We start from the raw sequence: 20,496 nt of genomic DNA, 5'->3' as shown, positions 1-20,496 counted from the left end.
GTGTGTCAGAGGTGGAGCACATGCAAATGATTGTGTATCATCCAGCTAGTGAGAGAGAAAACTCATGCAGGAGTGTGCCTGCTTGTCAGTGGGTTATGCACCTTTCCAGACGTCAAATCTACATGGAGCAGCTGGAGAGGACAAGAGCAGGTTTGCAAAATATAGACAGAAGAGCTCTCCAGCCTAGTTTGCTGTCTGTTTCCACTTCTCTTTTCTTGAGCCGCTCCCTTCTATGCCCTTGCGCACTATCCTGACTTCTCCCATCTGCTTACTTTGTGCCTTCCAACGCACAATGCGAACTACAGGTAGTGCTGCAGGGCCCACACCCTTTTACTTGCCATACAGAGCAGCTCTGGAGCTGTTACAGTGCCCAGCTTCTGCAAGAAATCAGCTTGAATGCTTCAGGGGCTGGGGCATAGCCAACATGAGCCCCACACCGAAGGAGGGTGGAGGTGTTTAATGCGAACTAGGGGTCATCCAAGCGCCGCAAAAGGCCGCCATGCCCTGCACGCCCCTTTTCTCTTTTCATATGCAGACGAGGGTTGAAGCCAACTTTGACCCACTGCTTGGATGACATCACCATATGCAAATCCATCTGCTGCAGGCCTTCCCCCAGGAATGCTTGCACTAGTTGTTGCATTTGGTTTGTTGTTTGGGGGTGCTTCAGTATTAGGCAGCCTTCTGCCCTCCCATGTTCTTCTGAAAATATGTGTTCTCCCTGCAGTTGTTGTCCCCAGATGAGAGTTCCCTTGTGCTGCCTCAGTTGAATCTTCTTAACTTGACAGAGATGTGCCTGAGCAGCGGCCCTCCCCAGCAATATCCCAAATCATACTTATTTTGCATAGGAGATACCATGGTCATGAAGATTGTTCTCCCAGGGTGAGGTTCATTCATTGCATTCTGGGTATGCTGACCCCTGTGATTTCCCCAAATGTGGGAAACTTGACTGCATTATTTGTGGTAGTGGGGGACTGTGTTTGTGCTTTCCTCTGGTCAGCTCTGGTAAAAGTCAGATTTCTTTGTCTCAGATCTTCCTCTAGCCTTGTTCTTCTTTCGAGAGTTCCCTTGTGCTGATTCAGTTGGATCTCCTTCACTTGACAGGGGGGTGCCCAAGCAGCGACCCTCCCCAGCTCTAGCCCAACTCCTACTTACCTGCCAGGTGAGATACTATGATCATGAAGGTGCTTCTCTCAGGGCAAGGCTCACCCATTGCACTCTGGGTGTGCTGCCCCTGTGATTTCCCCAAATGTGGGAAACTTGACTGCATAATTTGTGTTTCCACTGGTCGGCTTTCATATAATTCAGATCTCTTTGTCTCAGGTCTCTCTCCAGCCTAGTTTGCAGTCTGTTTCCACTTCTTTTTTTTTGAGCCCCTCCCTTCTATACCCTTGTGCACTATCCTGATTTCTCCTCCTGTCTGCTTACTTTGTGCCTTCCAATGCACAATGCAAACTACAGGTAGTGCTGCAGGGCCCACAAACTTTTACTTGCATTACAGAGCAGCTCTGGAGCTGTTACAGTGCCAAGCTGCTGCAAGAAATCAGCTTGAATGCTTCAGGGGCTGGGGCATTGCCAACATGAGCCCCACACCGAAGGAGGGTGGGGTGTTTAATGCGAACTAAGGGTCATCCAAGCGCCGCAAAAGGCCGCCATTCCCTGCATACCCCTTTTCTCTTTTCATATGCAGATGAGGGTTCCAGCCAACTTTGGCCCACTGCTTGGATGACATCACTGTATGCAAATCCGTCTTCTGCAGACCTTCCCCCAGGAATGCTTGTACTAGTTGTTGCATTTGGTTTGTTGTTTGGGGGTGCTTCAGTATTAGGCAGCCTTCTGCCCTCCCATGTTCATCTGAAAATATGTGTTCTCCCTGCAGTTGTTGTCCCCAGATGAGAGTTCCCTTGTGCTGCCTCAGTTGAATCTCCTTAACTTGACAGAGATGTGCCTGAGCAGCGGCCCTCCCCAGCCCTCCCCAGCCCTATCCCAAATCATACTTATTTTGCATAGGAGATATCATGGTAATGAAGACTGTTATCCCAGGGTGAGGTTCATTCATTGCATTCTGGGTATGCTGACCCCTGTGATTTCCCCAAATGTGGGAAACTCGACTTCATTATTTGTGGTAGTGGGGGACTGTGTTTGTGCTTTCCTCTGGTCAGCTCTGGTAAAAGTCAGATTTATTTGTCTCAGATCTTCCTCTAGCCTTGTTCTTCTTTCGAGAGTTCCCTTGTGCTGACTCAGTTGGATCTCCTTCACTTGACAGGGAAGTGCCCGAGCAGCGACCCTACCCAGCTCTAGCCCAACTCCTACTTACCTGCCAGGTGAGATACTATGATCATGAAGGTGCTTCTCCCAGGGCAAGGCTCACCCATTGCACTCTGGGTGTGCTGCTCTTGCGATTTCCCCAAATGTGGGAAACTTGACTGCATAATTTGTGTTTCCCCTGGTCGGCTCTCGTATAATTCAGATCTCTTTGTCTCAGGTCTCTCTCCAGCCTAGTTTGCTGTCTGTTTCCACTTCTCTTTTCTTGAGCCGCTCCCTTCTATGCCCTTGCGCACTATCCTGACTTCTCCCGTCTGCTTACTTTGTGCCTTCCAACGCACAATGCAAACTACAGGTAGTGCTGCAGGGCCCACGCCCTTTTACATGCTTTACAGAGCAGCTCTGGAGCTGTTACAGTGCCCAGCTGCTGCAAGAAATCAGCTTGAATGCTTCAGGGGCTGGGGCATAGCCAACATGAGCCCCACACCGAAGGAGGGTGGAGGTGTTTAATGTGAATTAGGGGTCATCCAAGCGCCGCAAAAGGCCGCCATGCCCTGCACATCCCTTTTTTCTTTTCATATGCAGACGAGGGTTGAAGCCAACTTTGACCCACTGCTTGGATGACATCACCATATGCAAATCCATCTGCTGCAGGCCTTCCCCCAGGAATGCTTGCACTAGTTGTTGCATTTGGTTTGTTGTTTGGGGGTGCTTCAGTATTAGGCAGCCTTCTGCCCTCCCATGTTCATCTGAAAATATGTGTTCTCCCTGCAGTTGTTGTCCCCAGATGAGAGTTCCCTTGTGCTGCCTCAGTTGAATCTCCTTTACTTGACAGAGATGTGCCTGAGCAGCGGCCCTCCCCAGCTCTATCCCAAATCATACTTATTTTGCATAGGAGATACCATGGTCATGAAGATTGTTCTCCCAGGTTGAGGTTCATTCATTGCATTCTGGGTATGCTGACCCCTGTGATTTCCCCAAATGTGGGAAACTTGACTGCATTATTTGTGGTAGTGGGGGACTGTGTTTGTGCTTTCCTCTGGTCAGCTCTGGTAAAAGTCAGATTTCTTTGTCTCAGATCTTCCTCTAGCCTTGTTCTTCTTTCGAGAGTTCCCTTGTGCTGCATCAGTTGGATCTCCTTCACTTGACAGGGGGGTGCCCGAGCTGCGACCCTCCCCAGCTCTAGCCCAACTCCTACTTACCTGCCAGGTGAGATACTATGATCATGTAGGTGCTTCTCCAGGGCAAGGCTCACCCATTGCACTCTGGGTGTGCTGCCCCTGTGATTTCCCCAAATGTGGGAAACTTGACTGCATAATTTGTGTTTCCTCTAGTCGGCTCTCGTATAATTCAGATCTCTTTGTCTCAGGTCTCTCTCCAGCCTAGTTTGCTGTCTGTTTCCACTTCTCTTTTCTTGAGCCGCTCCCTTCTATGCCCTTGCGCACTATTCTGACCTCTCCTGTCTGCTTACTTTGTGCCTTCCAACGCACAATGCAAACTACAGGTAGTGCTGCAGGGCCCACACCCTTTTACATGCTTTACAGAGCAGCTCTGGAGCTGTTACAGTGCCCAGCTGCTGCAAGAAATCAGCTTGAATGCTTCAGGGGCTGGGGCATAGCCATCATGAGCCCCACACCGAAGGAGGGTGGAGGTGTTTAATGCGAACTAGGGGTCATCCAAGCACCGCAAAAGGCCGCCATGCCCTGCATGCCAATTTTATCTTTTCATATTCAGACGAGGGTTGAAGCCAACTTTGACCCACTGCTTGGATGACATCACCATATGCAAATCCATCTGCTGCAGGCCTTCCCCCAGGAATGCTTGCACTAGTTGTTGCATTTGGTTTGTTGTTTGGGGGTGCTTCAGTATTAAGCAGCCTTCTGCCCTCCCATGTTCATCTGAAAATATGTGTTCTCCCTGCAGTTGTTGTCCCCAGATGAGAGTTCCCTTGTGCTGCCTCAGTTGAATCTCCTTTACTTGACAGAGATGTGCCTGAGCAGTGGCCCTCCCCAGCCCTATCCCAAATCATACTTATTGTGCATAGGCGATACCATGGTCATGAAGATTGTTCTCTCAGGGTGAGGTTTATTCATTGCATTCTGGGTATGCTGACCCCTGTGATTTCCCTAAATGTGGGAAACTCGACTGCATTATTTGTGGTAGTGCTTTCCTCTGGTCAGCTCTGGTAAAAGTCAGATTTCTTTGTCTCAGATTTTCCTCTAGCCTTGTTCTTCTTTCAAGAGTTCCCTTGTGCTGCCTCAGTTGGATCTCCTTCACTTGACAGGGGGGTGCCCGAGCAGCGACCCTCCCCAGCTCTAGCCCAACTCCTACTTACCTGCCAGGTGAGATACTATGATCATGAAGTTGCTTCTCCCTGGGCAAGGATCACCCATTGCACTCTGGGTGTGCTGCCCCTGTGATTTCCCCAAATGTGGGAAACTTGACTGCGTAATTTGTGTTTCCCCTGGTCGGCTCTCATATAATTCAGATCTCTTTGTCTCAGGTCTCTCTCCAGCCTAGTTTACTGTCTGTTTCCACTTCTTTTTTCTTGAGCCCCTCCCTTCTATACCCGTGTGCACTATCCTGACTTCTCCTCCCGTCTGCTTACTTTGTGCCTTACAATGCACAATGCAAACTACAGGTAGTGCTGCAGGGCCCACACCCTTTTACTTGCCTTACAGAGCAGCTCTGGAGCTGTTACAGTGCCCAGCTGCTGCAAGAAATCAGCTTGAATGCTTCAGGGGCTGGGGCATGGCCAACATGAGCCCCACACAGAAGGAGGGTGGGGGTATTTAATGCGAACTAGGGGTCATCCAAGCGCCGCAAAAGGCCGCCATGCCCTGCATACCCCTTTTCTCTTTTCATATGCAGATGAGGGTTCCAGCCAACTTTGGCCCACTGCTTGGATGACATCACCGTATGCAAATCCGTCTTCTGCAGACCTTCCCCCAGGAATGCTTGTACTAGTTGTTGCATTTGGTTTGTTGTTTGGGGGTGCTTCAGTATTAGGCAGCCTTCTGCCCTCCCATGTTCATCTGAAAATATGTGTTCTCCCTGCAGTTGTTGTCCCCAGATGAGAGTTCCCTTGTGCTGCCTCAGTTGAATCTCCTTTACTTGACAGAGATGTGCCTGAGCAGCGGCCCTCCCCAGCCCTATCCCAAATCATACTTATTTTGCATAGGAGATACCATGGTCATGAAGATTGTTCTCCCAGGGTGAGGTTCATTCATTGCATTCTGGGTATGCTGACCCCTGTGATTTCCCCAAATGTGGGAAACTTGACTGCATTATTTGTGGTAGTGAGTGACTGTGTTTGTGCTTTCCTCTGGTCAGCTCTGGTAAAAGTCAGATTTCTTTGTCTCAGATCTTCCTCTAGCCTTGTTCTTCTTTCGAGAGTTTCCTTGTGCTGCCTCAGTTGGATCTCCTTCACTTGAGAAGGGGGTGCCCGAGCAGCGACCCTCCCCAGCTCTAGCCCAACTCCTACTTACCTGCCAGGTGAGATACTATGATCATGAAGGTGCTTTTCCCAGGGCAAGGCTCACCCATTGCACTCTGGGTGTGCTGCTCCTGCGATTTCCCCAAATGTGGGAAACTTGACTGCATAATTTGTGTTCCCCTGGTCGGCTCTCGTATAATTCAGATCTCTTTGTCTCAGGTCTCTCTCCAGCCTAGTTTACTGTCTTTTTCCACTTCTTTTTTCTTGAGCCCCTCCCTTCTATACCCGTGTGCACTATCCTGACTTCTCCTCCCGTCTGCTTACTTTGTGCCTTACAATGCACAATGCAAACTACAGGTAGTGCTGCAGGGCCCACACCCTTTTACTTGCCTTACAGAGCAGCTCTGGAGCTGTTACAGTGCCCAGCTGCTGCAAGAAATCAGCTTGAATGCTTCAGGGGCTGGGGCATGGCCAACATGAGCCCCACACAGAAGGAGGGTGGGGGTATTTAATGCGAACTAGGGGTCATCCAAGCGCCGCAAAAGGCCGCCATGCCCTGCATACCCCTTTTCTCTTTTCATATGCAGATGAGGGTTCCAGCCAACTTTGGCCCACTGCTTGGATGACATCACCGTATGCAAATCCGTCTTCTGCAGACCTTCCCCCAGGAATGCTTGTACTAGTTGTTGCATTTGGTTTGTTGTTTGGGGGTGCTTCAGTATTAGGCAGCCTTCTGCCCTCCCATGTTCATCTGAAAATATGTGTTCTCCCTGCAGTTGTTGTCCCCAGATGAGAGTTCCCTTGTGCTGCCTCAGTTGAATCTCCTTTACTTGACAGAGATGTGCCTGAGCAGCGGCCCTCCCCAGCCCTATCCCAAATCATACTTATTTTGCATAGGAGATACCATGGTCATGAAGATTGTTCTCCCAGGGTGAGGTTCATTCATTGCATTCTGGGTATGCTGACCCCTGTGATTTCCCCAAATGTGGGAAACTTGACTGCATTATTTGTGGTAGTGAGTGACTGTGTTTGTGCTTTCCTCTGGTCAGCTCTGGTAAAAGTCAGATTTCTTTGTCTCAGATCTTCCTCTAGCCTTGTTCTTCTTTCGAGAGTTTCCTTGTGCTGCCTCAGTTGGATCTCCTTCACTTGAGAAGGGGGTGCCCGAGCAGCGACCCTCCCCAGCTCTAGCCCAACTCCTACTTACCTGCCAGGTGAGATACTATGATCATGAAGGTGCTTTTCCCAGGGCAAGGCTCACCCATTGCACTCTGGGTGTGCTGCTCCTGCGATTTCCCCAAATGTGGGAAACTTGACTGCATAATTTGTGTTCCCCTGGTCGGCTCTCGTATAATTCAGATCTCTTTGTCTCAGGTCTCTCTCCAGCCTAGTTTGCTGTCTGTTTCCACTTCTCTTTTCTTGAGCCCCTCCCTTCTATGCCCTTGCGCACTATCCTGACTTCTCCCGTCTGCTTACTTTTTGCCTTCCAACGCACAATGCGAACTACAGGTAGTGCTGCAGGTCCCACACCCTTTTATTTGCCTTACAGAGCAGCTCTGGAGCTGTTACAGTGCCAGGCTGCTGCAAGAAATCAGCTTGAATGCTTCAGGGGCTGGGGCATAGCCAACATGAGCCCCACACCGAAGGAGGGTGGAAGTGTTTAATGCGAGCTAGGGGTCATCCAAGCGCCGCAAAAGGCTGCCATGCCCTGCACGCCCCTTTTCTCTTTTCATATGCAGACGAGGGTTGAAGCCAACTTTGACCCACTGCTTGGATGACATCACCATATGCAAATCCATCTGCTGCAGGCCTTCCCCCAGGAATGCTTGCACTAGTTGTTGCATTTTGTTTGTTGTTTGGGGGTGCTTCAGTATTAGGTAGCCTTCTGCCCTCCCATGTTCATCTGAAAATATGTGTTCTCCCTGCAGTTGTTGTCCCCAGATGAGAGTTCCCTTGTGCTGCCTCAGTTGAATCTCCTTTACTTGACAGAGATGTGCCTGAGCAGCGGCCCTCCCCAGCCCTATCCCAAATCATACTTATTTTGCATAGGAGATACCATGGTCATGAAGATTGTTCTCCCAGGGTGAGGTTCATTCATTGCATTCTGGGTATGCTGACCCCTGTGATTTCCACAAATGTGGGAAACTCGACAGCATTATTTGTGGTAGTGGGGGGCTGTGTTTGTGCTTTCCTCTGGACAGCTCTGGTAAAAGTCAGATTTCTTTGTCTCAGATTTTCCTCTAGCCTTGTTCTTCTTTCGAGAGTTCACTTGTGCTGCCTCAGTTGGATCTCCTTCACTTGACAGGGGGCTGCCCGAGCAGCGACCCTCCCCAGCTCTAGCACATGTAAGTTTGTTTTTATTTTACTACATTGTGGTTTTTGGCTCTATACCATGTAATGCATGTCTTTTAACAGTAGTCAAGTCTTCCAATGTGCTTGTTAGTGAAACCCAATACATAGCTTTATTTTATTTTGTTTCTTCAAATATTGAATGCATATGTCTTATAACTTTTTTTTTCAATATGTAAACATTTTTATTATAAGATTTTCAATGACACAAGTACATCCAAGTTGCAGATTATGGGTTGTGAAGGACAAATCAACCATATAAACAATTTAAGCAATTTAAATTGCATGCAGGTAGTAGAATATCAAACTCCTTGGATGAGAGTTGGTCGTAATAAACTAGGATAGAAAAGAATAAAGTAGAAAATAAGATTTTAAACCTACCGGTAAATCTTTTTCTCGTAGTCCGTAGAGGGTGTTGGGGACTCCGAAAGGACCATGGGGATAGACGGGCTCCGCAGGAGACATGGGCACTTTAAGAAAGACTTTAGTTCTGGGTGTGCACTGGCTCCTCCCTCTATGCGCCTCTATGCCACAGTTAGAGAAACTGTGCCCAGAGGAGACTGACAGTATGAGGAAAGGATTTTGTTAATCCAGGGCAAGATTCATACCAGCCACACCAATCACACCGTATAACTTGTGATAAACTACCCAGTTATGAGTACGAAAAAACAACATACTGTAGCATCAGTGCAGGACCGATGCAACTATAACATAACCCTTATTGAAGCAATAACTATATACAAGTATTGCAGAAGTAGTCCGCACTTGGGACGGGCGCCCAGCATCCTCTACGGACTACGAGAAAAAGATTTACCGGTAGGTTTAAAATCTTATTTTCTCTAACGTCCTAGAGGATGCTGGGGACTCCGTAAGGACCATGGGGATTATACCAAAGCTCCAAAACGGGCGGGAGAGTGCGGATGACTCTGCAGCACCGATTGAGCAAACATGAGTTCCTCCTCAGCCAGGGTATCAAACTTATAGTATTTTGAAAAGGTGTAGTGCCGAGACCCCTCGGGCAGCCGCCCAAGAAGAGCCCACTTTCCTCGTGGAATGGGCCTAGACCGATTTCGGTAACTGCAATCCAGCCATAGAATGCGCTTGCTGAATCGTGTTACAAATCCAGCGAGCAATAGCCTGCTTTGAAGCAGGGGCACCAATCTTGTTGGTTGCATACAGGACAAACAGCGCTTCAGTTTTCCTGACTCTAGCCGTCCTGGCCACGTAAATTTTCAAAGCCCTGACCACATCAAGTAACTCGGAATCCTCCAAGTCACGCGTAGCCAAAGGCACCACAATAGGTTGGTTCATATGAAAACATGAGACCACTTTTGGTAGGAATTGAGGATGGGTCCGCAATTCCGCTCTATCCACATGGAACACCAAATATGGGCTTTTATGTGACAAAGCCGCTAATTCCGACACTCGCCTAGCCGAAGCCAAGGCTAATAACATGACCACCTTCCACGTGAGATATGTTAACTCCACCGTTTTAAATAGCGAGCAATCAACTCAGAATGACCCCCATAGTGTATTGCAAAAAAATATCTGTAAATCCAATGGTACCGTAAGTGCGGTATATACTCGCACTTCTTTGCGGGGCGAGAACATCTCCCCTAAGTGAAGTCAGCCCTATGAATAGAGTTTGTGTGATCCCTGTGCAGCAGTCACAGAAAGCGTTCATCTCTGCAGTTTGTCACTCAAATTACATTGTTGCATTTTTTCTAGAAGTGGATCTGAGAGCTGTTACCCGCAGACCAGCTACAATAATTATCCTGGGATAGTGCGCAAGGGCATAGAAGGGAGCGGCTCAAGAAAAGAGAAGTGGAAACAGACAGCAAACTAGGCTGGAGAGAGACCTGAGACAAAGAGATCTGAATTATACGAGAGCCGACCAGGGGAAACACAAATTATGCAGTCAAGTTTCCCACATTTGGGGAAATCGCAGGAGCAGCACACCCAGAGTGCAATGGGTGAGCCTTGCCCTGGGAGAAGCACCTTCATGATCATAGTATCTCACCTGGCAGGTAAGTAGGAGTTGGGCTAGAGCTGGGGAGGGTCGTTGCTCGGGCACCCCCCTGTCAAGTGAAGGAGATCCAACTGAGGCAGCACAAGGAAACTCTCGAAAGAAGAACAAGGCTAGAGGAAGATCTGAGACAAAGAAATCTGACTTTTACCAGAGCTGACCAGAGGAAAGCACAAACACAGTCCCCCACTACCACAAATAATGCTGTCAAGTTTCCCACATTTGGGGAAATCACAGGGGTCAGCATACCCAGAATGCAATGAATGAACCTCACCCTGGGAGAACAATCTTCATGACCATGGTATCTCCTATGCAAAATAAGTATGATTTGGGATAGGGCTGGGGAGGGCCGCTGCTCAGGCACATCTCTGTCAAGTAAAGGAGATTCAACTGAGGCAGCACAAGGGAACTCTCATCTGGGGACAACAACTGCAGGGAGAACACATATTTTCAGATGAACATGGGAGGGCAGAAGGCTACCTAATATTGAAGCACCCCCAAACAACAAACAAAATGCAACAACTAGTGCAAGCATTCCTGGGGGAAGGCCTGCAGCAGATGGATTTGCATATGGTGATGTCATCCAAGCAGTGGGTCAAAGTTGGCTTCAACCCTCGTCTGAATATGAAAAGAGAAAAGGGGCGTTCAGGGCATGGCGGCCTTTTGCGGCGCTTGGATGACCCCTAGTTCGCATTAAACACCTCCACCCTACTTCGGTGTGGGGCTCATGTTGGCTATGCCCCAGCCCCTGAAGCATTCAAGCTGATTACTTGCAGCAGCTGGGCACTGTAATAGCTCCAGAGCTGCTCTGTAAGGCAACTAAAAGGGTGTGGGCCCTGCAGCAATACCTGTAGTTCGCATTGTGCGTTGGAAGGCACAAAGTAAGCAGACAGGAGAAGTCAGAATAGTGGAGATAAGAAGTAGACGCAAAATAAGACTCCACAGAGCAGTTATCAGGTGTCTTTATCAATTGTTGCATTTAAAAAATCAAGCAATTAGGGAACACAATGTTGCAACAATGTAACCCTATTTGCAAAATAGTACTAAATAAGTTTGTCGATGTAAGACATTTGCAAAGGCGCATCCAAAACACGCTGGAAAATGCAACTGAATCTGTTTTTGGAGGCTAGAATAGGAAATGAGCATCGGTCCTACAAGTACTGAAAGCTCTTCTCCCATCTCCCTTTTCTGAAAAGCCATTTAATATATGGTTCCCAGATAGGGGACATATCAGATATTGCCTTTCAAAAGCAGCAAATATCATACCACTTCTATTGCCATCAAAGATAAACATTGATTGTTTTCAGATATTGGATTGAAAAAGCAGTCTTTATTGACATAAAGAAGCAAAAAAACATACATAAACATTACACACACCATTTCCAAGTCGGAGATGGAGCGGTGCGGGGGCAGGGTTTTCAATATTGGGTCGGCAACGGAGAAACAGGAGGCGTGGTCAGAGCGGCTGCATGACATCACATGGGCCGGACTCCGCCAGTGGAGCCCCAGCGTCATGCAGTAGATTTTGTAGAGGCCGGGGAGGACTTCTGTTCCTGGGAGCTAGCTGTGTTGTGCATCTTTTTTCCTCTGCCCCTACCTCTGGCAAGAAAGGACGCACCTCGCACTTTCTTGTTTCTTTGTGACCGAAAGGACTGCATTTGATAATGCAGAGCTTTCTTATGCTGTGAGGGAACATAAGGTAAAAAATTTGATTTTCCAGCTGTAGCTGTGCGTGTTAATGCTTTGTCCATCCTAGGGGAGGATTCCCATCGTAACCTATCCGTTGATGGGAAAGGATACGCCATAAGAATCCTTTTGGAAATCTGCAGTCTTTTATCTGGAGATTCCCAAGCTTTTTCACATAACTCGTTCAGCTCGTGTGAGGGGGGAAAGGTTACCTCAGGCTTCTTTCCCTTGTACATATGTACCCTCTTGTCAGGGACAGGGGGTTCCTCTGTGATGTGCAAAACATCTTTTATTGCCATAATCCTATATCGAATGGATTTTGCCAATTTTGGCTGTAACTTTGCATCAACGTAATCGACACTGGAGTCAGAATCCGTGTCGGTATCTGTGTCAACAATCTGGGATAGTGGGCACTTATGAGACCCTGACAGTCCCTGCGACATAGGATCAGGGATGGGTTGAGACCCTGACTGTCCCAAAGCTTCAGCCTTGTCTAATCTTTTGTGCAATGAGTTTACACTAGCATTTAAAACATTCCACATATCCATCCAATCAGGTGTCGGCGGAGACACCACATTCATTTGCTCCCGCTCCTCTCTAATATAGCCTTCTTCCTCAGACATGTCGACACACGTGTACCGACACACCACACACACACAGGGAATGCTTTTTCTGAAGACAGTTTCCCCACAAGGCCCATTGGAGAGACAGAGAGAGAGAGTATGCCAGCACACACCCCAGCGCTATATAACCCAGGAATAACACAGTAACTTAATGTTTGTCCAGTAGCGCTGCTGTATGTCATTTGCGCCGAATTATGTGCCCCCCCTCTCTTTTTAACCCTCTTGTCTACCATGGTATAAGGAGGGGAGAGTCCGGGCAGCTTCCTCTCAGCGGTGCTGTGGAGAAAAAATGGCGCTGGTGAGTGCTGAGGGAGAAGCCCCGCCCCCTCGGCAGCGGGCTTCTGTCCCGCTTAAACTGTAAAATTGGCAGGGGCTCATACATATACAGTGCCCAGCTGTATATATGTTATATTTTTGCCAAAAAGAGGTTTATATTGCTGCCCAGGGCGCCCCCCCTGCGCCCTGCACCCTTACAGTGACCGGAGTATGTGAGGTGTATGGGAGCAATGGTGCACAGCTGCAGTGCTGTGCGTTACCTCAGTGAAGATTATGAACTCTTCTGCCGCCTCTGAAGTCTTCTTTTCTTCTCATACTCACCCTGCTTCTATCTTCTGAATCTGCAAGGGGGACGGCGGCGCGGCTCTGGGACGGACGGCGAGGGTGAGATCCTGCGTACCAATCCCTCTGGAGCTAATGGTGTCCAGTAGCCTAAGAAGCAGGACCTTGCAACTCAGAGAGTAGGGCTGCTTCTCTCCCCTCAGTCCCTCGATGAGGGAGTCTGTTGCCAGCAGTGCTCCCTGAAAATTAAAAACCTAACAAAATACTTTCTGTCAGAAAGCTCAGGAGAGCTCCTGAAAAGCACCCAGTCTCAACTGGGCACAGTATCAAACTGAGGTATGGAGGAGGGGCATAGAGGGAGGAGCCAGTGCACACCCAGAACTAAAGTCTTTCTTAAAGTGCCCATGTCTCCTGCGGAGCCCGTCTATCCCCATAGTCCTTACGGAGTCCCCAGCATACTCTAGGACATTAGAGAAACTAGAATTTTAATACCTACCGGTAAATCCTTTTCTCTTAGTCCGTAGAGGATGCTGGGCACCCGTCCCAGTGTGTACTGTGTCTGCTGTTATTAAATGGCCCTTAACTCCAGAACATTTATGTGGAGACAACTTTCCTGACTTGACCATCTTCCTTGGACGTTTTCCCCCTGTGTGACTGCTCCCCACCTCGAAAGGGTTGCATCCGTGGTCCCTAGGATCCAGTCCTGGATCCCGAACCATCGCCCCTCTAGGAGGTGAGAACTGTGCAGCCACCAATGGAGTGAGATTCTGGTCTTGGAAGACAGGATTATCCTCCGGTGCATGTGTAAGTGGGATCCGGACCACTTGTCCAACAGGTCCCACTGGAACACTCTGGCATGGAACCTGCCAAACTGAATGGCCTCGTAGGCCAAAACCATTTTCCCCAGCAACCGAATGCATTGATGGATTAACACTCTTGCTGGTTTCAGAATTTGTTTGACCAGACTCTGGATCTCCATAGCCTTTCCACTGGAGGAAAACCTCTTCTGTGTCCAGTATCACTCCCAAAAACAACAACCGCGTCATTGGGACCAACTGCGATTTTGGCAAGTTTAGGAGCCAACCATGTTGTTGAAGAACTGTCAGGGAGAGTGCAATGTTTTGCACCAACTGGTCCCTGGATCTCGCCTTTATCAGGAGAACATCCAAGTACGGGATAATTGTGACTCCTTGCTTGCGAAGGAGAACCATCATTTCCGCCATCACCCTGGTGAAAATCCTCGGAGCCGTGGACAGACCAAATGGCAACGTCTGAAATTAGTAATGACAATCCTGAATTGCAAACCTCAGGTAGCTTGATGCAGTGGCTAAATGGGAACATGTAAGTAGGCATCCTTTAAGTTTACCAAAACCATGAAATCTCCTTCCTCCGGACTGGAGATCACTACCGTGAGAGATTCCATCTTGAAATTGAATTTCTTTAGGTAGAAATTGAGGGATTTCAGATTTCAGATTGGTCTGACTGAGCCGTCCGGCTTCGGGACCACGAAGCGGCTTGAATAAAAACCTTCTCCCTGCTGACTAAGGCTGATTTGAACAATCGGTGAGGGGGAACGTCTTGAAACCCCAGTTTGTACCCTTGGGACACTATTTATAAAACCCACGAGTCCAGGTCCGAATGAATCCAGAACTGACTGAAGAGTTTTAGACGTGCCCCCACTGGTGCGGGCTCCTGCAAGAAAGCCCTAGCGTCATGCAGTGGATTTGGCAGAAGCAGAGGACAATCTCTGCTCCTGCAATCTTGAAGAGGCTACAGACCTCTTCCCTCTTCTCCTTCCTCTACCTGCAAAGAAAGGGGAATCTTAACTTCTTGCATATCTATTGGGCCGAAATGACTGCATCAGATAATGATGCGTCTTTATCCGTTGAGAGGGAACATAGGCCCTCATTCCGAGTTGTTCGCTCGGTATTTTTCATCGCATCGCAGTGAAAATCCGCTTAGTACGCATGCGCAAAGTTCGCACTGCGACTGCGCCAAGTAACTTTACTATGAAGAAAGTATTTTTACTCACGGCTTTTTCTTCGCTCCGGCGATCGTAATGTGATTGACAGGAAATGGGTGTTACTGGGCGGAAACACGGCGTTTCAGGGGCGTGTGGCTGAAAACGCTACCGTTTCCGGAAAAAACGCAGGAGTGGCCGGAGAAACGGTGGGAGTGCCTGGGCGAACGCTGGGTGTGTTTGTGACGTCAACCAGGAACGACAAGCACTGAAATGATCGCACAGGCAGAGTAAGTCTGGAGCTACTCAGAAACTGCTAAGTAGTTAGTAATCGCATTATTGCGAAAACATCGGTCGCAATTTTAAGAAGCTAAGATTCACTCCCAGTAGGCGGCGGCTTAGCGTGTGTAACTCTGCTAAATTCGCCTTGCGACCGATCAACTCGGAATGAGGGCCATAGTGCAAGAAGGTTGACTTACCTGCGGGAGCTGCCGAGATCAAATTAACTAGGCCGTCGCCAAACAAGGCTTCACCTTCATAGGGAAGAGACTCCCTTTCTTCTTGGAGTCAGTATCAGCATTTCCTTGGTGAATCCAGATATACAGGGAATGGGGGGAAGGGGATGTGTTCTGCACCAGCTATTAAATTCTAAATATTTGTATGAAGAGGCCCCAATAAATGTCCATCAGTTATATTAAATATTAATTGTAGGACGTTCGGGGGTGCTACCAGAGACAAGTAATGTTATGCAGGAAAGGAGAAGAGAAAAGAATGTCTCTTTTGCTGGCGCACAAATGATGATTTAAAAATTAACTTTTAATAAATTCGTTAAAATTGTCTAAACACGAAATAAAGTACAATAAGTTTGTATAATGTAATTACCATATATAATAAATGGAAATACATTTATTAATATCAAGGTTCGCTACCTGTGTTGTGTCTTTATTATTGATCCAAATTGACTATATCAATTAGTCTGATACTGAGTTACTGGACACTATGTAATATTAGTTGAATGTATATTAGTAATTCACTTGACAAATGTCAGAACCTGGCAATAGTTCTACATATCATACACTTACAGCACTCTTTCCACAATATTTTCCCTTTATTCCAGATCAAATGGTATAATCCCCCACAGTAATTATTCCTGTTGTAGTATAGTACAGTATGGTTGCTGGGGACGTCTTTAATGAAAAGAGAGGGAACATCTAATGTGTCTCCTTATGTGTAAAATACTTGCAAGCTAAGTGCTATGAATAGCATCAGCATGTAGATAAATGCTGAGTGTTAGGTGAGTAATGCAGATAAATAGGGATATCTAATAATTCTATAGAATAGTGGGTGAATTATTAGATATCCCTATTTATCTGCACCTCTAAGCACACTATTTGACTGTCCACACCCTGCTGTGCCTATTACCCATCTCCTCCACCACCCTCAACACTGACCCACACATCATTCACCCACAAAGATACAATAAAGGTAGTTTGGATAAATTAGCTAAATGAAATGGATTTAACCAATTTATCTAAATGACCATTTTTGGATGTTTTCCAGTGTTTGGGAGCAAATGGTCAATTGTCATTTGCTGCCACATATTAGCATAATTTTGTTTCAACTAGAAAAAAAAATTGGACAGATAATCTAAGTGTGGATCCAGTTTAATGCTGATTTCAGAGCCAACTATAGACTTGATTGAGGTACTGTGTCCCCGGTACCAAATACCAATTAAAATAATATTGTGAGGTGTGAGGTGTTCAAAAAAGACTGAAAATGAGTGGAAATTATGGTTATTGAGGTTAATAATACTATGGGATCAAAATGACCCCCAAATTCTATGATTTAAGCTGTTTTTTAGGGTTTTTTGAAAAAAACACCCGAATCCAAAACACACCCGAATCCGACAAAAAAATTTCGGTGAGGTTTTGCCAAAATGCGTCCGAACCCAAAACACGGCCGCGGAACCGAACCCAAAACCAAAACCCGAAAAATTTCCGGTGCACATCACTACTTAATTAGAACTTCGGTCAATGTGAATTAATTATTGGACTCAACCATGGTTATCCTTAAAACCCAGGGGTCTATTTAAGATCGATCTTAATCGATGTTGGGCTTCCAGGTTGAAAAAAACACACATTTACTAACATTTTAAAATTTATATAAAAAATCATCTGTTCGTAAATGCAGTGCACATGGTTTTGCCCAACTGCTAACAAAATTCCTGCTGCGATCAACTTGGAATTACCCCCATCGATTGATGTTTTCACACTGCTCGTTCCAACCCCAAAAACTATGAAGAGGATGGGGGCATGTGCCTACATTTTCTCCGGGTGCCCCGCAGAAAATGCGAATGCCTCTGCCTGTCAATCAATAGAGGGCGTACCTTCGCAGGTATATCGCGATCATGAGCCATGTCTCCCATTTTTGTCATTATAGGTGCTCTGTGAGCTGCTGACCATGCCCCAGCCCCTCTGTCTCCCGTGAATAGACATTGGGGCTTATTCAGACCAGATCGCTTCAATTTATTTTCACCCGGCGGGCAATCAGGTCTGCACTGCACATGCGTATGCGCCACAATGCGTAGGTGCACAAGAAGATTGACAAGAAGAGGGTGTTTGTGTGGGTGGCAACTGAATGTTTCTAGGGAGTGTCCGGAAAAACACTGGAGGGACCCGGCGTTTTGTGGGAGGATTTGTGACGTCACCTCAATGGCTGAGTAAGTGCTGAGCTGTGCAGCTCTTGTGCACATGTGATCACACACCTGCACAGCAAATTTTCCCTTCCGCTGTAGGCGGCAACCACCTGATCACAGGGATGCAAAAAACACACCCTAGCGATCAGGTCTGAATTATCCACAATGTGCATATTTGCAGAGTAACAAGCTACAGGGAGCCTTCCACCCCCCCCCCTCCCTTCCCCATGACTATGGGACACTGGGGGGGGGGGGTTATTTGGGTTAGCTGGACATTCCCAAAAAAAGTGACTGTCCTGCAAAAATTGGGTTAGTTGGGAGGTATGTGCAAATACATTTATTGTTTTGCATGCAGGGTAAATACTGGCTTCTTTGACATTTAGCCACAAATGCTGCACAGTTGAATTACAGTATTACACTGCAATTAACAGTTATGCTAGGACATTCCTTCTCCCAAAATCTACCTCTCTCTGCATGTTACATCTGTCCCACAGTGGCGTGCGGTGAGGTCAGTGGCTAGTGAGGCACTACAGCCATAATGTCCGCCGAATCCTGCCGATGACCCTTAGCCAATGCCCGCTACTGCCTCTGAGCCGATACCCACTGCCACCGCCAATGGCTTACAAACTCTCCCACAATCAACTGACCCAGCCCTCCACCACTAATTTCTATCTCAGTCCGATGCCGCCAATGCCCGCTGCCTGCCTGCTCATTGTTCTTGTGATATATTATAAATTTTTAAAGAAAAAAAATGAGTGTTTGGGACTGGGAAGGGTGAGGGAGGAGGACATGAATGCAATTTTGTTGTCCAGGGCTTCCATTAACTTAAAGGAGAAGGGTCTGAATGGGTTAAAAAAAATGTGTGAGGTCCCCCCTCCTTAGTATAACCAGCCTCTTTGAGCCGGTCCTGGTTATTTAAATACTGGGGGAAAAATTGGACAGAGGTTCCCCGTATTTAGACAACCAGCACCGGGCTCTTAGACGGGTCCTGGTTCCAAAAATACGTGGGACAAAATATGTAGGGGTCCCCCATATTTTTAAAACCAGCACCGGGCTCCACTAGCCAGAGAGATAATGCCACAGCCAGGGGACACTTTTATGTAGGTCCCTGCGGCCCTGGCATTACCCCTCCAACTAGTCACCCCTGGCCGGGGTTCCCTGGAGGAGTGGGGATCCCTTAAATCAAGAGGTTCCTCCCCTCGAGGCACCCAAGGGCCAGGGGTGAAGCCCGAGGCTGTCCCCAGCACCCCTGGGTGGTGGGTGCCGGGCTGATAGCCATATGTGTAAAAAAAGAATATTGATTTTTTGTTGTGGAACTACAAGGCCCAGCAAGCCTCCCCCACTTGCTGGTACTTGGAGAACCTCAAGTACCAGCAGGCGGGGAAATAACGGGCTCGCTGGTACCTGTAGTTCTACAACAACAAAAAATACCCAAATAAAAACACAAACACACACACCGTGACAGTAAAATTATTGAGACAGGCTGTAGCATGTGGATGCATGTAACCCTATAAAAGTGATGGATTGGGTGACTATTACAATACCCACTGTTGCTGTCTGAAAAATGATGGATATATAGATTGCTCTGCCGAGATATGTTTTTTTTCTAAAATGCACCACAGGTATGGATGGATAGTATACTTGACGACACAGAGGTAGGTAGAGCAGTGGCCTACTGTACCGTACTGCTATATATTATATTATTTATTATTATTATCCTTTATTTATATGGCGCCACAAGGGTTCCGCAGCACCAAATTACAGAGTACATAAACAAATAATCAAACAGGAAAACAGCAACTTACAGTTGATGACAATATAGGACAAGTACAGGGTAAATAAACATAGCTACATCAGCAGATGACACTGGAATAAGTATCAGGTGGCAGAAGACTGCTGGATTTGGTGCAGCTGAAGATTATTAAAGTAAGAAAAGAGTAAGCACATGAGGGAAGAGGGCCCTGCTCATGAGAGCTTACATTCTAAAGGGGAGGGGTAGACAGACAGGGGTGAGACAGATGGGGTACATAGGGAGCGTGGAACAGAGGTTTAGGATGAGATTTGGCTGGGTTTGGTGAAGAAGTGGGTCTTGAGAGCCCATTTGAAGTTTTGTAGAGAGGTGGAGAGTCTGAGGGGGAGAGGTAGGGAATTCCAGAGAAGTGGTGCAGCACGTGAAAAATCTTGGAGGTAGGAGTGGGAGGAAGTAATCCGTAGGCAGGAGAGTCGGCGTGCATTAGCAGAGCGAAGAGGACGGGTGGGAGTGTAAAGCGAGATAAGATCAGAGATGTAGATGGGAGAGGAGTGGGTGAGGGTTTTGTAAGCAAGTGTGAGAAGCTTGAAATGGATTCTGAAAGGGAAGGGGAGCCAGTGAAGGACTAGTAAGAGAGGAGAGGTTAACGTAGTGCATTTGGTGAGGAAAATGAGCCGGGCAGCAGCATTGAGGATAGATTGGAGTGGAGAGAGGTATTTGTCAGGAATGCCAGTCAGGAGGAGATTACAGTAGTCCATTCTGGAGATGACCAGTGAGTGGATAAGAGTCTTAGTAGCATCCTGGGTCAGAAAGGGTCTGATCCTGGAAATATTTTTTAGATGAAAACGGCAGGTTTGTGAGAGGTGCTGAATGTGTGGTTTGAAGGAGAGGGAGGAGTCAAGGATTACTCCAAGACAGCGCACTTGGGGGGTAGAGGAGATAGTAGTGCCATCAATAGATAATGAGATTGTAGGAGGTGAGGTTATGCGGGAGGGAGGGAAGATGATCAGCTCGGTCTTAGACATGTTAAGTTTAAGAAAGCGCTGGGACATCCAGGAAGAGATAGCAGAGAGACAGTTGGAGATACGAGTGAGGAGAGTAGGGGAGAGGTCTGCAGAGGAAAGATAGATTTGAGTGTCATCAGCATAGAGATG

At 47.4% G+C, this 20,496-nt stretch overlaps 12 non-coding genes and 3 pseudogenes across 12 annotated transcripts; 13 read left to right on the top strand and 2 right to left on the bottom strand.

Annotated features, from left to right (window-relative positions):
• Window positions 1–828: 828 nt before the first annotated feature.
• Window positions 829–992, top strand: LOC135007656 (U1 spliceosomal RNA). The gene has a single exon (XR_010207586.1). It is a non-coding gene; the product is annotated as a U1 spliceosomal RNA (small nuclear RNA).
• Window positions 993–1,144: 152 nt separating this feature from the next.
• LOC135007660 (U1 spliceosomal RNA) lies at window positions 1,145–1,307 on the top strand. The gene has a single exon (XR_010207590.1). It is a non-coding gene; the product is annotated as a U1 spliceosomal RNA (small nuclear RNA).
• Window positions 1,308–1,990: 683 nt separating this feature from the next.
• LOC135007658 (U1 spliceosomal RNA) lies at window positions 1,991–2,154 on the top strand. The gene has a single exon (XR_010207588.1). It is a non-coding gene; the product is annotated as a U1 spliceosomal RNA (small nuclear RNA).
• A 152-nt stretch (window positions 2,155–2,306) lies between these two features.
• On the top strand, window positions 2,307–2,469 carry LOC135007663 (U1 spliceosomal RNA). The gene has a single exon (XR_010207593.1). It is a non-coding gene; the product is annotated as a U1 spliceosomal RNA (small nuclear RNA).
• Window positions 2,470–3,140: 671 nt separating this feature from the next.
• Window positions 3,141–3,304, top strand: LOC135007668 (U1 spliceosomal RNA). The gene has a single exon (XR_010207595.1). It is a non-coding gene; the product is annotated as a U1 spliceosomal RNA (small nuclear RNA).
• Window positions 3,305–3,456: 152 nt separating this feature from the next.
• On the top strand, window positions 3,457–3,590 carry LOC135007665 (U1 spliceosomal RNA; annotated as a pseudogene).
• A 699-nt stretch (window positions 3,591–4,289) lies between these two features.
• LOC135007664 (U1 spliceosomal RNA) lies at window positions 4,290–4,444 on the top strand (annotated as a pseudogene).
• A 145-nt stretch (window positions 4,445–4,589) lies between these two features.
• Window positions 4,590–4,731, top strand: LOC135007666 (U1 spliceosomal RNA; annotated as a pseudogene).
• Window positions 4,732–5,426: 695 nt separating this feature from the next.
• LOC135007670 (U1 spliceosomal RNA) lies at window positions 5,427–5,590 on the top strand. The gene has a single exon (XR_010207597.1). It is a non-coding gene; the product is annotated as a U1 spliceosomal RNA (small nuclear RNA).
• A 152-nt stretch (window positions 5,591–5,742) lies between these two features.
• On the top strand, window positions 5,743–5,903 carry LOC135007662 (U1 spliceosomal RNA). The gene has a single exon (XR_010207592.1). It is a non-coding gene; the product is annotated as a U1 spliceosomal RNA (small nuclear RNA).
• A 675-nt stretch (window positions 5,904–6,578) lies between these two features.
• LOC135007669 (U1 spliceosomal RNA) lies at window positions 6,579–6,742 on the top strand. Its single transcript, XR_010207596.1, has one exon. It is a non-coding gene; the product is annotated as a U1 spliceosomal RNA (small nuclear RNA).
• Window positions 6,743–6,894: 152 nt separating this feature from the next.
• LOC135007661 (U1 spliceosomal RNA) lies at window positions 6,895–7,055 on the top strand. The gene has a single exon (XR_010207591.1). It is a non-coding gene; the product is annotated as a U1 spliceosomal RNA (small nuclear RNA).
• A 672-nt stretch (window positions 7,056–7,727) lies between these two features.
• On the top strand, window positions 7,728–7,891 carry LOC135007657 (U1 spliceosomal RNA). The gene has a single exon (XR_010207587.1). It is a non-coding gene; the product is annotated as a U1 spliceosomal RNA (small nuclear RNA).
• A 2,025-nt stretch (window positions 7,892–9,916) lies between these two features.
• LOC135007659 (U1 spliceosomal RNA) lies at window positions 9,917–10,079 on the bottom strand. The gene has a single exon (XR_010207589.1). It is a non-coding gene; the product is annotated as a U1 spliceosomal RNA (small nuclear RNA).
• A 152-nt stretch (window positions 10,080–10,231) lies between these two features.
• On the bottom strand, window positions 10,232–10,395 carry LOC135007667 (U1 spliceosomal RNA). The gene has a single exon (XR_010207594.1). It is a non-coding gene; the product is annotated as a U1 spliceosomal RNA (small nuclear RNA).
• Between the last annotated feature and the right edge of the window lie 10,101 nt (window positions 10,396–20,496).

The sequence above is a fragment of the Pseudophryne corroboree genome, unplaced genomic scaffold (genome assembly GCF_028390025.1).
Source record: "Pseudophryne corroboree isolate aPseCor3 unplaced genomic scaffold, aPseCor3.hap2 scaffold_2208, whole genome shotgun sequence".
Classification (NCBI taxonomy): domain Eukaryota; kingdom Metazoa; phylum Chordata; class Amphibia; order Anura; family Myobatrachidae; genus Pseudophryne; species Pseudophryne corroboree.
The sequence above is the reverse complement of the archived record's forward strand: the minus strand, read 5'-3'. Positions and strand labels throughout refer to the sequence as shown.